Source organism: Camelus dromedarius, chromosome 34 (assembly GCF_036321535.1).
Source record: "Camelus dromedarius isolate mCamDro1 chromosome 34, mCamDro1.pat, whole genome shotgun sequence".
Lineage (NCBI taxonomy): Eukaryota > Metazoa > Chordata > Mammalia > Artiodactyla > Camelidae > Camelus > Camelus dromedarius.
In genome coordinates, this window is record NC_087469.1 from 14654133 (window position 1) to 14671883 (window position 17751).

Below are 17751 nucleotides of genomic sequence, written 5' to 3' on the forward strand. Positions count from 1 at the left end.
ACTAATCATAAAATTAGGATTTTTAATATATTGTACAAGGACTTAAATCAGAGCTGCCAGGGAAAGATTCAACTGTTTTAGTCAGTAGACCTTTCTGCCTGTGCGCAAGAGAGCAATGATGTATCCCCAGTGGTCATCCTGGGTCACTTGGAAATGATTTGGGGAAGCAGGGCTCGAAATATAGCATAAAAAATCTCACCAAAGACTTCCCTTACTCTACACCACCCTTGACTCTTGCTTCCACTAGGCAGAAAATTGCTTTGTGTGGAAATATATTCATTTATATAGAAACAGATAGAAAAGCAGAAGTTGTGAATCACCTTCTAGCTCATGGCAGCAGACGTGTGCCAAACTTGAAAAGCATATGACATAACAGATGGTGTAAGAGAAGTGTCTGCTAGGGACACACGTGTTTACAAACCTCTCACTCACTATAGATAGTTCATCAACAATCAGTAAATACTATGCATACATACACTTCACTGAATGGGTTTTTTCATTTTTTCAGTATTACATATCCCGGTGCACTTTTAAAGTGACTGGCCCATAAAATACTGGACCAGTAATTAAAAACAAGCTCTTCATTAAAAAGAAATAATGTTAAGCATGCTTAAAATCTGAAGAATCAAATCAAATAGTCCAGTGAAATATAAAATAAATAAAAGTATCTTCCTACTATTAAACTCAATGCTGACAACATGAAAAAAAAATTTTTTTAAAGACTTAAAATGTTTGAATTATATTGGTTTGTGGTTTTGCCATAATATATGTATTCATTTTAGCTTTATAAGTTTGCATTTAGTTTATTTTATATATAATTAAATGAGATTAATAATAAAATTATATAATCAACATGGGGGTTTATAGGAATTCTTCCCTTTGAAAAAGTCACACATTATTCAAGTGGTCACCACTTTCTAGCAAAATGTAGGACATGTTTATGTCAGTTAAGACATTACGTTAACTAACCAAACACAGGTCTATTTCATTGATCACACACATCTTTGCAAATCTCAACTGAGAATGGGGTTGGAATGACAGGACAAGAATGACAGTTTCAAATACTAGATTCACATTCCCCAAAATCAAAAAGGTTAAAAGAATCTTGTAACTGCTACCCAACTCCATAGCCACCAAGACCACTTCCTTCAGAAAACTCTATAAATGCAATTCAACCAAGCTTTATACACCCAGCAGGAATATCTGAAAAATCTGTGCATTTTTAGAGTTGTGGCACAATGTTCCCTGCTGCCAACATGCTCACTATTGCTACAAAAATTACTGTGCTTTCCTTGAAAACCCAGATACCGGTGATGAAAATAGTCGTTAGGCCAACCTGTGGGGTAGAAGAAACAGATGGAATTCCCAACACTACCCAAAAATATTCAAAACAACAACAATAAATAGACAAACATCTCCTCTGAAGCATTATTACCGTCACTGCTGATGACAGAAAAGGAGCTACAGGACAAGGAGACTGGAAAGAGGTGCCTAGAGCCCCAATGTACCAAGTTGATTCCACAGCTCCTGGGCCAGTTCCCTGGATGTCCCTCCACTGCTGAACCTCAGTCTTCAGTAGTCACTTGAGGGCTTATCCTGGCCACCAAGAAACAAAATTGGGGCATGGCTGGAGCGGGGCTGACAGCACACATAACTGGCCTTTCTCCAAGTCAAATATTTGCCTCTGATGATCCTATATCTATTCTATTTCTTTCTTTCTTTTTTTGAAACAGCTCAGGAATGGCACTTTATTGGTGGTCTTTAATGCTACCAATCCTGGCTAAGTATTTATCTGCTCTGACCATATGGAAGCCCACGGGCAAAGCAGGAAATTTGGAAGAACAGACATAAGAGTCAAGCTCATTATTTAAAAAAATATATATTTATTTAAAAATAATGATGTATATATATGTGTGTGTGTGTGTATATATATATCACCTAACCTAACCACTCTCTCTGCTAGGAGCCATGTCCTAACCAACTCAAGCACATACAATCAACTCTAGCTTATTCCCACACTTACAGCCTCGTAAAGTTGAATCCCTACTCATTTGATTTTGATTTGACAGTCTGCAATGCAGTGACATCACAGTACTGTTTTGTCAACTGTAAGCCCTCCTCCCATAGATAACATACCAGAGTGGCAAGAGCAACTGCTCACATTCCAGGAGCACCTACCAAGCGCCAGTCACTGTGAGGAGTCAGTGAGGAGGTCCAGAGCCTGATGAGCCACCGTTCCCATTATACAGACAAGGACACTAAAGCACACAGAGGCCGTGTCACTAGAAGGCAATGGAGTCTGGCTCTGACCCGGGGCACCCTGACTCCAGAGTTTACCCGAGTCTAAACCTGTCTGACCCGCTGCCTGAAAACTCCCAGGTTAAGAAAATTCCATTTACAGAAAGCTAATTCATTCTCAAGTCAATGACTTCACTGATCTGGAAATTCCACACGCTCAATTTACTTCAAATAAGGGGGAGAGGGTTCTTCCTCTACCCGTTTTCTACTAAACAGCATATGAAGGATGAAAAACAAGAAATGATCTTCTCTGGTTGGACGCAGCACCATGTGGAGACTAATGATTTAACGTGCTGCCAAGAACAACTGGCACTTTCCAGTCACACACACAATCTATCTGCTGGTAAGGAGACAAGGCACAAATGATACAGCAAAGGTCAACTGCAACACTCGAAGGCCCAGATATGCCATTACAAGTGTCCAAATCATTGCTGCATAGTGAGAGAGCAAGGGGTTGAAACTGCCTTAGGTGAAAGCCAAAACTTGCAAATAACTCAACCTCATTAGAAAATAAAGAGGAAAATTCCTTACAAGTTAAAAATTCCACTAAAGAATACATAACATCAAAGAAAACCATGTTAAGAAAGATGTCAAGATAAGAAGTAAGATCTCTAAAATTTCAAGAATTTAATCATGTAGAAGCCAAATTAATCTGCTGACCCAAAAAATAGGATTTTAAAGCCACTTAACTATAACCTAAAAAATAACACACAAATTAATACATATTAACCACTACAAATAAAACTACAGTACAGACTTGGCTTAGACTTGGCAATTAGAGATCTCAACAAGTATTCATTCTTGTTCTGTTTTTCTCCGTTCAAAAAAGAAAAAAAAAAAACCTACAGACAAGCCTCATCAATCATTAAGAGGGCCTGGTTCTGATATTATACGAGTCCTGTCAACCTTAATCAAATTGCTTGCCAGATCGTAGATAAGTAATGACTTGCTTAGGTTAAGCAAGGCCAGAGTTTTCCTTCTGTAGTATATACATCTCCAGAGTGAAAATAAACAGCCTCACACCTCTTACTGGGAGCTGGACTGCGCTGCTACAACCCAGCCTTCACTGCAGCCCAGGAGGGGAGCAAGGTTTGCCTTTAAGAATATCTGTTTTTCTTTCTTTCTTCTCAATCTGGTCATCAAAACTATTATTACGTATCTCATTAAACAGTTAACAACTGTTTGTGATCTGCACTGAAAGAACACAAGCGAGCTATGCTCAAATGCTGCAGCATTAACATTTCTTTTAGCCAGTACTATACAATGACATAAAACGGAAAGGAAATAGCTTACGATTGACAAATGCAATACTAGCAGAATCCCTTAAACCTGCAAAACTTGTACTCCTTTTCTAACATATCCAAGAAATGAAAAATTAAGTTTCGACATCATCTGTCATGCTCTGGACACAGGAGCATCATGGAATGAATGTGAAAAGAAAGAACAGTCGATTGATTTTATATTCATTCCACGAGCAAAGACACAAATGTAAAATGAGATTTATTTCTAAAAAGCCCCCTTTGCTATTTTCCTTACTGTGCGTATAATTGGAAAGGGCTTTCAAACTTCATTTTCAGGTGGAATATACTATTAGAGATTTTCTAAGCATCCAAGTACCTGCTCTAAAGAAATGTATTAGAAAGCAACCATTCCTGTGGCTGGGGGAGGGGGGGATGAAATGATCTCTTTAAAGAGGAAAGAGTTTAAAAATACAAGACACCTGGGAGTCAATTTTGTCTTAGGCAAATTCACGTCAATCTCTCAATATCTTCCATTAGGTCAATAGAATCTAGAATGCAGATTCCGTGGCTTACAAATGTCAAAGACAAAAACAAACAAACAAACAAACAAAAAAACCAAGCAAACAAAATCTTAGAATTTGACTATTTTATTCTATTCCTAAGCAGACAAATGTGCAAATATAACCTAAATTAAGCTTAAAAACAAAGACTACAAATGACCTCCTCTTCTACCATTAGATATTTTAAAGCTCATCCAACTTTGAACATTAAAACTCTCGTATCTGATACTAATGTTTAATCATTTATTGTCTTCATGATTTCTGTTCTCATGAAAACTTTACTATCTCATACATTATTGTGAACAGAAAAAAAATTTGTAAAACATTCTGCAAAGTACAAAGGACTCTAAAATTATTTAAGAAATGATCGCCCTCAGAAAGAAGCTAGGAGAAAATTATTCTGTATATGGAAGAAAAAGAACCACAAGACAGGGGTTGTAACTGTTGAAGGGGCAAGTCCTCAGCCAGGACTCAGTGAGCACGGGGAGGATCCTGGTCCCTGGCGTGCCTGTCAGCGCCCGCAACGCCAGGCCGGACAGGGCTTTCCTTCCCAGCCCTCTGGAGGCACCATTCTGAAAGTCTGCAGGGCTCTCAGACAAGGGCCCTGCTTTGCCAAAGCAACATTTCATTCCTTCGTCACCATGTTACTGTTACATTGCCCAAGTAAACCCGCGGACCTTCTAGGTGAATCAGGCACAAAAGATGCTAGCATTTCTCAGTGAATTCGACTTTTACAAGCAAATGGGGACTCTGTCTTTCTACAATATGTCAAGTGAGAAGATTTTTTTTTTCCAGAAAACTCGCATTTCAACATGAAGGGGGAAAAAAATTCTTAATAGCACGAATGAAAAACACAAAACTCAGTTTCTCATTCTTGGTCATTGAAGGCCTCGGGAGTTTAATCTGCAGTGCCTGGTCCATGACCAGCTGACATCTATAATGACAAGAGATTTGTACAATAAGGAGTGGAGAGGAAGCATGGATCTGATCAAGTGTTAAAATCTTTGTTCCACAGGGCTGACCATTTCCTTATCTTTCCCCTAACAATCTACCTATCTGGAAGAGAAATCCCAAAAGTAACACGTGGACAATTTTTCTTTAAGATAATTTGTTATTTTCCTGTGGGACGGGATACAGCCTGGACTTACAAAGCTCACATTTAGAAACCCACTATGGTAGGGAGCTACAAGACTCTTGTTAACATTAGTAACATGTGTATCTAGTCAAATCCCTGAGCTAAAATTTATTTGATGCTGCAAAAAAAACCCGAATATCAAATCTCTGCACAAGCTGTATTCTATGATTAAAAACCCCACCGCGGCTGCTGTCACAGAGACAAATGTGAAATTATTTTAAGACCTAACCACTGTGACAATAGCTCTTTTAAAACGCATCCTTAAACACAAAAGAAATAACCAATAATGACAATTTTGTTTGCTAACCTAATAGGAGACCGCAGTTAACAACTCATCTTAGAATGACTCAAAATTGGCTTTAGTTAGCCATGGGATTAAAAAAAAAAACATCAGCTCTAAAATGTATGATGAAAATTATATGAAAGAGCTTACACAGTTCTACAGTCAAAACATAAATAACTTAATGACTAGAGCTTAGATTTAGGAACTCAGGGTAGAAGTCTGATGTTTGTTTTTGTTTTAATCTCAAAAAAGACTCAGCCATAAGTGTGCCTAGTATTCAACAAATAGAAACCAAAAGAACCAACTCAGAGATTAGAACCGTTCTAATCAGATCATAATACGACTTGAAAATACATTCTTAAGAAGAAGTATATATTTAAAATTAGGTCTAAAATGTCTTTAACCCATCAGTACTATAATCCTCCTTACTGGAGAACAAAACCTGTTCATTTCATTTTGGAAGAACATTTAATGTTTAATGGAAGGAACAATAAAATGACGTTGTTTTAAAAAGTGATCACAGTAAGAAAGATGAGCCCACAACATAAATTACGGGCACAACATAATGGTAAAACTAGTGTCGGTCTATTCAGGAGTTTTAATAATCTATTAAGAACTATAAAAAATATCTTCTTGGGGTTTAGCAGCCCCAAGATCTATTGGAATTACTGCTCAGATGCAGGGAACTCTGGTGTATGAGTTGTCACTAATTTCACAAGAGTGAACAGGGTAAACTGCCCAGGAGGAAACACTAGATTCAATCAAATGACGTCACTTTCCTGGTGTTTATAAAGAGGAATAAATAGCACCTTTCTTATAAAAACTACAATCACACTCATAACCACAATCAGGCATTCATTCACTCTCACAAGACCGTTTTAATAGCTAATTGTCAAACTTTCTGAATATATTGCAAGCTATGGAACATCAAGCCAGATAATGAAGTTTAACTTCACTCCAAAGATGAGCATTCCTCGTACCCACTCTCCTAGTCACCAACCTGAGAGGAAGTTTAAACTACTGAAATAGCGGTGAGTGATAAAACAGTATGTCCGTTCCAGCTGAAACCATGTTCACGCCCTAATTCTTATTGCCTCTTATTCACTGTGTTATTTTGTTGTACACACGCCCTGGGGCCAAAACCATGAAAACAAGCCAAAATAAATGGGCAAGAAAAATCTTATCCCTAGCTTATGATGCTGTTTTTTTTTTTCATTGGGATACAAGAGGCTGCCAAATTCTGATGTCACTACAGTAATTTCATGGCCTGAGAAAAGCATTTTGTCCGTTAGACATTCATCCTCCTTGCCAATTTCACCTCCAGGTAGTGTGCACACTCACTGAACAGTCATCAAATTATAGTAAAATAGAAAATGCTAATTACTTTTACTCTGATACCTAAAAAGCCAGTAACTGTCAGAAATTTCCCTGGCAAGAGACAGAGTGCAGAATGAACTTTTTACAGGAAAACTCCTGTAATACTGAGTATTTGAAAAACAGACAAAACATGACATCAGCTCTCTGGACACAAAGTAATGTTGCACATAACTAAAATATACATTTTAAATACGTAAAATGTTTGGCAAGCATTCCAGTAATAATGACAGTGGATGTCCCAGTATCTTCAATATTTATTATGTTTTCTTTATCTAAAGCTTACTTTAATCTTCATCACTTGAAGATGTGGTCTATCTGAACTCGACATGCAGAGTTACTGATCTCACTGGATTTAGAGAAGAATTGTGTGTTGAAATCATCCATGGGTCTAGAAGTGACAGCTCACCAAGTTGCTATTCAGTGTGGTCCACCCAGCGTCATCAACATCATTTGGAATCTTGTTAGAAAGGGATAGTCTTGGGATTCGCCCCAGACTTTACCAACTCAGAATCTGCATTTTAATATCCCTCCCTGCCAAGAAACTCAAACGCACATTAAAGTTCGAGAGGCGCTGCTTTAGGACTCGGATACATTCGGGACATCTGGGTGTCGTATTTGTAAGGCAGTGCAAGGAGAGGGGTGAGAGGGATGACTGCATGTAGGGGAAAATCACATCGTCCTTCGGGAGTAAGAAAACGATGAGACAGACGTGTACACAGTGACGACAGCATCAGCGTGAACACGAGAGACGTGTTCACTGCCTGCAAGAGACAAAGGACAAGGTGTATTCAAGGAAGTTTAATTTATAAATTAGGCACAGAAAGAGATTAATAATAACCAACAATAAAACAATTTTAATATGCTGTAATAAAAGTTGTATGAATGTGGTCTCCCTCTGTCTCAAAATATCTTCTTGTACTGTAATCATCCTTCTCACAATGACGATGATGAGATGAAGTGAGGGGACGGATGCAGGCATTGCGATGTAGCGATAGGCTAGTGCTGACCTGACGATGCGTCAGAGGGAGGACCATCCGCTCAGGGTGATCCTGGATCGTGGAGCCGTGATGACATGGACAGCTGGATATCAGGAACAGAACCACATTGAGGGTTTGAGGATCTTGGGGGGGATGGCCCGCGATTTCATCACACTACTCAGAACGATGCACAACTTAAAACGTACAAATTGTTTCTTTCTGGGATTTTCCATTCAGTATTTTTGGATTGCGGTTGACCCGGGTAAATGAAACTGCAGCAAGTGAAACCTGAGGTGTGGCGGGTGGCACTGTAGGTGGTGCTCAAGGAGCACAGCTCCCCCACCAGACCCTGCTTCGTGCAGTCCTACAGCAAAGGCCCTCAGAGGTCGCGTGATCCTGCGTCTCACCCAAGGCAGAGACTCTTTCCACACTGTCTTCTGCAAAGGCCACTAGAACATATCAAGGCATAAGGAGCTCATGCCCCTTCGAGAGAGCGTTTTTCACAAGGCAGCTTTATTTGTCAACAGTTCTTCCTTCTTTTGAAATAAAATCTGCATCTTTTGAGTGCCCCTACGGGACAAAAGATGAATGGTATATCACTACTTCAACACTCTCTACCCTCATTGAAATCTTGGCCACTGGTGCTCTGATTTAAGAGAAAAGGGGGCAACCTGCCCCTCTGGAGTCCAGAGGATCCCATCCCTACACTCGGCTTATGTGAAGAATGACCTAATGTCCAGGAGCTATGAATAATGAAATTTAATAAAATTAAAAATGCTGAAAAAGACAATGCCTGCGGAGAGAGAAGTGGGCTATGTCCAACCAGAACATCCAGAAAATCCCTCATCAACATTTCCAAGAACAGAAATGCAAGCTATTGGGGGAAGGGTATATAGCTCGGTGGCAGAGTGCATGCTTGGTATGCACAAGGATCAATCCCCAATATCTCCATTAAAAATAAACAAACAAATAAAACCTAATTACCTCCCCCTAAAAAAAATTAGTAAAGAAAAAAAAAAACAAAACTAGACCCAAAAAGTCAGAGAAGGGAGAAGGGAGGAGACGAAGAAGAAGAAGAAATATAAGCTATTAATCTCAACCACAACCCCCTTCAAAATAAAATTTTAAAAAGCCAAACAGCACTTCTGGTTCATCGACATCATCTTGTATTCTTGTTTCACTGTTTGGTGAAATAAGTTTTATTCTGTATATTAGGGAATCTCAACAATACAAACAGAAATTTCAAACATATAGGCATAGCCTGACAGCAACTGTTAAGAAGGTTAGTTGCCAAAATTCTTCCTGATTTAAGTGTGAGGTCTTCAAAATTTTCCTGTAGTATAACATCCTTGCTCCATTTTCTTCCATTATTGATGGATTTTTCTTTTTCCAAGACAGCATTGTACTGTTTCGTTTTCTTCTAGAATATGGCACTAATGCTGGGCTAGTGGTTACTTCTGTTCAATTCTAAGTATTGCTTATGGCATTAAATCCTAAGCACGGAGGATATAAACTACCTTAGATGTTCTTCTCTGTTTTGAGGCTCCCTCCCTTCCTTTCTAAACACACACAAAATGAACGTGGTTATCAAAAGATTTGCTTTATGGAATTGTGACTGCAGGTGATTATATTACCTGCAGCCCAACTTTGTGTATAAAAATAAGGTCATGGCTTTTTCTCTAAGACAGTGACTGGGATCTGATTTGCTAACAATTTCAGAAGAAGTGTTGTTATTTTCTGGTTTTCCCAATGACTACACACCTAATGGGCCAATAAAATGAACCCTTATGAATTTCAAAACATGTAAAAGATGCTAAAACAATTTAAAAAGCATGAATTACGCCCGTGCACAGTAACAGAGATGGATCTCAGACATGTGCAAGTGACCAGTGCAAGAAACCAGACACAAAAGAGAACTTAGTGTGCAAGTCCATTTTTATAACATTCAGGAAGAAGCAAAATTCACGTATGGTAAGAGTTGTCAGAATCGTTCTCTACTGGGGGTGGTGCGGTCTGGGAAGGGGCACCAGGGAGCCTTCCAATGACAGAAATGTTCTGCATCTTGGTCTGGGTTATCACACATACGTGCATATATAAAAGTTCATCTGGCTATTCGCGGAGTACGCATTAACTGGACACTTGCGTACATTTTTATATTATACCTCAATTGGAAGAAAAAATGCAATACATTGTTTCCCAGTGTCTTTTAAGTTTCGATTGCAGAATGAAGGAAACTGTAACACACTGAAAACTACAGCCGCTACACGCACCCACACTACTACTAACTTCTGAGAATTCCTCATTACTTCATCTTCAAAAGAAATCACTTCTGGATCAAAGTTATCTGACTAACATGTACAGGACGAGTTACTTAAAATAGCAGCAGCTAACATTCATAGAGGTTTGACTAGATGCCAAGCGCTTTACTTTCATTATCTCATGTAATCCCCACAACAGTGGTAACTGATACTATTGTTATTATCCCCATTTCACGGATGAGGAAACCAAGGCTTAGGTCAAGATCACTGCCCCAGCTCACAAAAATAAAAAGCGATCAGCTAGTCTATGACAAGAATAGCTGAAAAGCAGCTGTATGTCAGCTTCTTAATTCTATTTATATTAAGCAACATAAAAATATGGCAACAAAATGTAAGCAGAATATATCTAACTACAGTAGCATAACCTGTGTATTTATCCCCTCTCAAGTAAGATATGAGGAACTTCAGAATCCCTTAATTCTATGATTAAAAGGCTCATCCCTGGTTCACAAGAACTGAAGTCCTAACTCACATTCCAACTGATATGCAGCAGAACAAAGTGTGCTTTGGGGTAGTTTTTTATTATCTCTGGCCATCAAAATACATCACACAGCAAACTGCCTGAACAACTGTGAACCAAGACGGGCTCAATGCTAACCTTAGTGTTTACACCCATTCATTTCGGAGTCCTTTCCATTTGGCCATACTAGTAGGAGGTAAGCCCAGGATGAAGGTGGGGGAAAAATTAAACATATTCTCTAACAGGCTTCTTTATTTTCTAAACACTAAGTATTGCGAGGAGAATTTGGTAGACAGCTACATGGAAATAGGATGGAAAGAACTGTGACACACAACATGCTCTTAATTGGGAACAAAATATATCAAATTAACCATCAGATAGGCTACTGCACTCTGCACTAGTTAAAAACGACAAGCACTGGAATTCACAATCATTTTTAACTATTCCCGGAAGATGCAAATTGATTAACTACACTATCCAAGATTCAGAACTGCTCCTCCTTGAAAGAGTACACAAGAAACAAGCTGGGCTAATAGTCTGAAAAATGTTTGTATCCAAAAATTATTTGGGGGCAGGGGAGGAGGGGCGGGGGAAGGAGGACACACTGATGTTTCTCAAAAATTCTGCTCCGAAGATTTTATAGAATATTTTTGGTAGATATATTTTCATTTACTTGTGGCTGCTGGCAAGTCTGCAAAGCGATGCCTTAAAAAATAGCAGCGACAGGAAAAAAAAAATCCTTTAAAAAGACAGCAGGAAAGAGAGATATACCCTAAATGAACTTAAATTCTGTAACAATAATGTCACAAAAACACAATTAAAAAATCATATAAAAGCAAAAGAGCAAATTCAAATATGCCTACTCCAACAAGTATTTCATCTCTGCAAAATAATCTGCTTCACAGAAAAGTCTGATTTTGCTCTCGGCTTGAAAAAGTTATTATAACAATCAAGCAGCTCTTGCAGGCAAGACCAAACTGTAACACAATTTTACATATTTATCAAAAGATCATTCAGAGAAAACTTACCCAGTCTGCAACGTGTATTAGCTTGTGCTTCGGAGGGAAAGCAGAAAAGTGACTTTTGGTACTTGCAGTGGTGTTCACTTCGGGGGAAAGACACATCACCCCAGCCGTGCTTGTAATTAAGTCCTGACTAGCAGGTTGGGCTTTTCTCTTACAAGATAAGCTGTTAAGTCATGCCTTGATTTTAGATCTGCTAACATATGGAGTCTTCTAATGTAGCCTCTCTCCGCCCCCCGCCCGCCACCCGCCCATCTCCACTCCGCTCAGCTCCCTCTGCACACACACACATACACACATACAAAAAAGGCACTGCAGGGCAGAAATTCCTCAGGTGCTCGCTAATGGAATTCCCAGGGTCTTGGAGCCGCTTCGGGGATCAAGAGATCTCATCGCCCCTGCTGGGGTAAGGAGCAGCAAGTCTGTTCCATTTAATCAAATACAGAATGAATTTTCAGCTCTATTCACTAGCTTGTCTCCAGGGCTCTCAAAAGGCACCAGGCAGCTAGAATCACACACATGTGGCTCTTTTAGGCAAGTATAATTAGTTTGATTTTAAAAAGCCACATTAATAATATCACCTCAGGACCATTATTCAGGGGACAGATGACAATGATACTGTATGTTTTAAGCCTGACAATGGGGAAAAGAGCACAAACAATGAGGGAAAACTTGAAGGATTAAAAAAAGAAAAAAAACCAACAAACCAGTTTTCATTTAATTGTAATCCTATTTTTTAAAGTGACATTAAGTATGTTCCATATACCATCTCTTAACTCAATTGCAAAGAATTAAGTAAAGCCCTCCCCCCCACTGTCTTGAAAGTGAATTAGTACCATATACGCAACAAAAATTCATAAGCAGAATGTTTATAAATCAGTGACATGTTTGCATACAATATAAAAATTTAAATAAAAACAATAAAACCTTCTCTAATTCAAGTTAACAAAATTTCTTGAAAAAAGCACCAATCAAAAACCACTGTCAAGCCAAGTCCTTCAAAGCAATCTATACAGCAACCAGACTGCAAATTCCCTTTCTAATCTAATTAATTTCTATTAAGTAGCAAGATCATATACCTAAAGACCACCTGGCAGAAAACTCAGCTTCTCTTCTGATGTTTTGCCTTATTTACACTCCTTCACAGTACAAATGCTTATAACAAGGCAATGGCTAACGTAACGATGTGTTAAAAATAACAAATTTTTCACTTAATTATTTTCAATTTTCCTATCTCCAGCCTGATTTCACTAAGATAATGTTTGGCTACTGAAATCATTTCTCCAGGATCTTACTAAGAAACAACACCGATTTTGGTCTAAATGCCTGCATAAGAAACATTTCTAGAGAAGAAAAATTTTACTTCAACTTATATTTTGACAAAGCCATAAACAAAATCATCTAGAAAGTCATGAACGCCTAAGGGCAAAAAGTGGAAAAATAAGAAGAAAGCACAAGAACTAGCCAACAAATTTTACCTGATCTCTTTAGAGCACAGCCCTATGACAGGAGTTCCTATTCCAACAGCAACACTTCATCTTTATATATACCTTGCAGATGGGGATGGGAGAGGGGGAGGCGGGGGAGGCGGGGTCCTATCTTAAAGTGAACTTAATTCCTTTCATGCAAAGTCAAACCACCTGCAAAGAGGGCGAGGAGTAAGATTGATTTAGAAGCCAACCTACACAAGCTGGATGGGTCTGCTCCAAGTCCTAAGGGTTCTTTCTACTTCCCCGCCTGAGAGTCAGAGCTGTTTAAGTACTTTCCACAGAAGAGGAGGTTGATGAGAACCACGGCAATCAATCAAAGCATCCCAAGTGAGTTACTACACAAACAATAGCACAGTACCTCTAGTAACTGATGTTCCTGGTTGACTAAACTATTCAAACAAAGACAGATTTTCCAAATACTATATCCGAGTTTTTGCATGCAAGTTAAACAATATACACTTGTGTGTGTGTTTTTTTAATAGAAATATAAATGTTTCTGCTCTACGCACTGCCAAACACACACCCAGGGCACGTCTTTACAAAATGAAACAGGTTTTCTCCATCCTTCTCATATAACTTAAAGTATGAGGCAGTTTATTTCAACATGTGCATAACAGAAACTACAGTACTTGGTGCCTCTCTGGGTTCCTAAGAATGCTTTCTAGTTAAGCACTAAATCAAATTTTCCAGAAATTTTCTGGAGTTTTCTTTTATCTTCTATTAAAAGTTGAACTACCCCACATTTTCAACTAAAAGAGACTACACCCCAAAATGAGCTATAAAATGTAACAGAACGTTTAAACTTGTACTGAGAATAAACTCATTTCATTCTCCAGGCCCCTCCCCACCCTATCCTAGCAGGCACTGTCCACTAGGTATGCCAAGTGTCAGCTGGGGAGTCTGAGGGCTGTGGCATCAGTGAGGCACAGAATCAGAACTGGCCTCTTTCATCTTTCCTGGCCATTGGTCTGAGAATAAATCTCGTTACCTTTTAATCCAATCTTCTGTTTCTCAAGGTGTCTGATTTAAGACACAGAGGTTCTGTTAATGAGGTTCCCTAAATTCTAGATCTCAGCTAAAAAACAGCCTGCCCCTTAACGCACCTGCCACCCTCTGGAGTCCGGACTGGGAAAGGCAGGCATTCTAGAGAAAGCTCCTTTTGGAGAGCCTTCCACCTGATTTGGTGGGGTTAGGGAGAACAATGAAGGGAAGGGCGAGAGAGCCTCTCTAACCCCCTCGGTGATTTATTACTGAAATTCCTAGATGTGGAGAGAATGCAACAAAGGTCTGGAAGCTGCAGAGTGAAATAAATAGCGAGCTGTAATGTATTTAGCAAATGATAATGCAGTCCACAGAGAGCTTTACAGAGGGGAAGGGAAAATACGCTCCCTGGGGCTGGGAAGAAACTGAGTCTGTGAAGGCAGAGAAAGATACATTGTGCAGAAAATTTCTCTTGATTCTCCCTACACATAAATCACTGTCTCTCGCGGGCGCTCCGCGGGGATGGAGGCTGAGAGAGGCGAGGGACCTCGCTCCCTTGGGAAAACGTGCTGGCGCCCCTTGCTCCCCGCTATGCTGCATCTCACCTGCTCTGGCGGATCATCGTCAAAGAGATTTAATCGTGTCACTGACACCTCACCCTGCCTCCTCCCACGAGGTGCCTCAGAGTCCCCAAGGACGCGGGACCTCGGGATCCCCGCTGCGCATCCGTCAGCTGCCCTTCCCAGAGCCCGCTCGTAGCCTGGACCCCCATGCCCTCCGGGGCACGCCGGCCTGCCCGCCCCCGGACTTCGCGCTCGCAAGCCTCGTGGCCCCCAAGCGCGGTGTCCCCTGGCCACCCCTCCCTCCGACCCTGCGGTGGGACCCCACCCCCGCACCTCTCAGCGGGGCTGGCCAAACCCCCAGACCTCCTGCGCGGCAGCCGGCTCCGAAAGCCACCCCCAGGTCATCCCCTGCGCGCTGGCGGCGGCTACGGCGGCGGCAGCGGCTGCGATCCGAACGGGCCCCTCCATGCACCGGCCAGGGCAGCAGGAGGGCGCGGCGCCTCGCACGCCGGGGCGGGGGCGCGGGGGCGGGCGGCGCAGGGTCCCCGTCTCCTCACACGGAGCCGCGCTAGCCGGGCGCCGGGAACTCAGGGGAGGGGAGGCGGGGGGTGGGGGGGGCGGAGTCACCGGCGCGCGCCCCCGCAGCCGCGCTCCTCCCCGCCGAGGCGCGCGGGCGCGTAACCCGGCGGGCGCTGGGCCAGGGCGGAGCACGCGAGGAGCGGGAGGAGGGGACCGCGCCGCGGAAGCCGCAGCTCCGCGACGGCCCGCGCCGCGCCGGAGGGTGCGCGCGCAGCCTGCCAGATCAGCGGCGGGGGGATGGGCCGTACCAACGTGCGCGGGGGTGGGGGGAGCTCCGTGCAGAACCCTCTCCTAGTCCCCCTCCTGTAGGCTCTGCAAGAGAGCCCGCCAAGGCAAGGAGAGGAAGTCTCCGCTTTGGCTTAGGATAGGTGAGGGGGAGCTGACTTGGCAGTTCCCGGAGGTTCCCGTAGTGCCTGCACTCACTTTCCCCTCACCCTTCCTGCCCCGGGAGAGGCGGCATTTCGGGCCGGCCCACTACTGGTCCGCACGTTCCCCTGTTTCCCCGCCCCGGTCCCGCCCCCCTCCTCTCCGCCTAAGTCGTCTGCGGAGCCGGCCAGTCCATCCCTTCTCTTGGCTCTTACCTAGTGTCTGCCTTATGGTTCCAGCTTCCCGTCGCTTTTGGTTCCTTCGCCTTTTCACCACTTTCAATGTTTAGATTCTTAGGTCATTTTATCTGATTCCCCACCCTGCCCGCCCTGCATTCATTTACACTCAGGCAGGTAACATTTCTCAGAGACTAGGAGAGGCTCAGTGTCGCCTGGTGCAGCCAGGATGGCCTTTGGTCCCAGAGTCTTCCCAACTCGTCCTTTGGACGTGCCCCAAGTGACCTGATCTCACTGAACTTTAGTTGTTCAAACAGAAAAAGGGAAAAATAATCTATTTAAAAGGTTGTTGTGAAGCATAAATACGCTACTTAGTGGAAAGCACCTGCCACTGCGTGGACGTTTGAGGACTTCTCCTTCTCCCTCTTCCTCTTCCTCTTCCTCTCCTCTTCCTCTTCCTCTCCTCTTCCTCCTCCTTCTCCTACCGCAGCATTCTACTACAGACACCTCCAGGTTCCTCTCTTGGGGCCCCACTGATTCTGGGTACCCCCAAAATCTCCCAGTGCCATTTGAATATCACCATACCTATGGTCACTCATAATTGGACCTAAGAAATAATCACCATGTTTGAAGATATTGATTACTCTCTTGTTGCCTTGTCTGTAAAGTGGAGAATTCCTTTCGGGGCAAACAGCTTTTCACTAATATAGCATTTATTTATGTGTTCACTTACAAGTGTAAAGTAAACACTTTACAGGTATTATTGAGCACCTGCTCGATGCCACTGCTAGGCAAAGAGATATGTAAAGAAATATGACACAGCCCCAAGCTTCAAAGAGCTCAGTCTAACTGTGATATTGACACATAAATGGGTAAGTACACGGAGACATCTTCCATGCAACAGGCGGGTGTGGGACCACGGGGGTAGTGTCGCCAACCCTATCTAGAGTTTGGATGGAGTGGAGGGCAGCTTGTCAAGAAAGGCTTCCCAAAAGAACTGACCCATGAACTAAGCCAAAGAAGTGGAAGGGTGGTCTAGGCAGAGAGGACATTGTGAATAAAGACATAGAAGCAAGAAACAACAAGGCAGCTCAAAGGAACTGCAAACTTTTCTTTGTAGTTAATGAATAATGTGCCTGGTAGGGATTGGTAAGGGAAGGCACTGCAGAAAGACGCTGAAGCCAGATCACAGATGGCCGTGCATGTCATGCCAAGAAGCTGGGACTTTATCCTGTAGGTGGTGGGGAGTCAATGCAGGGTTTTAAGTGAGAGTGTGATATGGCCAGAGTTATGTTTAGAAATATCCCCTAGCAGCAGGATAAGGACAGATTTAAGGGAGCCAAGTCTGAGATCAAAAAGTTTGGAGGCTTCTGAAGCAGTCCAGGCAGTCCAGTTGGATCAAGAGACTGAACTAGGACAATCATAATAAAGTCAGAGAAGAAGGAAATTCCAGAAACAAGAGGGAATCTTGGCAGGATTTGGAACATGATTGTACGTGGACGGTAAGGAAGAGAGAGGGCTCAAGGATAACATCAGTCTTCTAACTCGAGAGGATGGTGGCCATCTCTCTACCTCCATGGTACCCAGGAAGAGAGTAATGCCCTGCAGGGAAGATAGGTTTTAGAGGAATGATGATGTGTTTCATTTTGACACATTTGAACTTGAGGTGACTGTGGAATCCCCAAATACCAGTGTCCACAAGATAGAAAAGTCCAAGCTGGAGGTATTAGATTTGGAAGTCATCAGCATAGAGTAGTATTTATACCACAAAAGTAGAAGGGAAGCCTCAGGAAGAATCTGGAACTCTAAAAATTTGTGGCCAAGGAGAGATCTCTAAAACTCCAATATCTAAACCCCTTAATTACCGTGATGAATTTGGAGGGAAGGTTTTTATGGAACTCAAGGTACAGGACTTAAAAAGGATG

The 17751-nt window shown here is 42.0% G+C and overlaps 1 protein-coding gene across 4 annotated transcripts in view; it reads right to left on the reverse strand.

Moving 5' to 3' along the window:
* The window catches only part of CDON (cell adhesion associated, oncogene regulated), an 87354-nt gene extending 72122 nt beyond the window's left edge, over window positions 1-15232 (reverse strand). For 3 of the 4 annotated variants that reach the window (XR_010378953.1, XR_010378954.1, XM_031443418.2), the window contains exon 1: window positions 15039-15232. The gene's annotated coding sequence lies outside the window, so the exon portion shown is untranslated. Of the gene's footprint in view, window positions 1-11677; window positions 12008-15038 lie in introns of those variants that run through there. The other variant, XM_064482202.1, reaches the window with a different exon arrangement.
* Between the last annotated feature and the right edge of the window lie 2519 nt (window positions 15233-17751).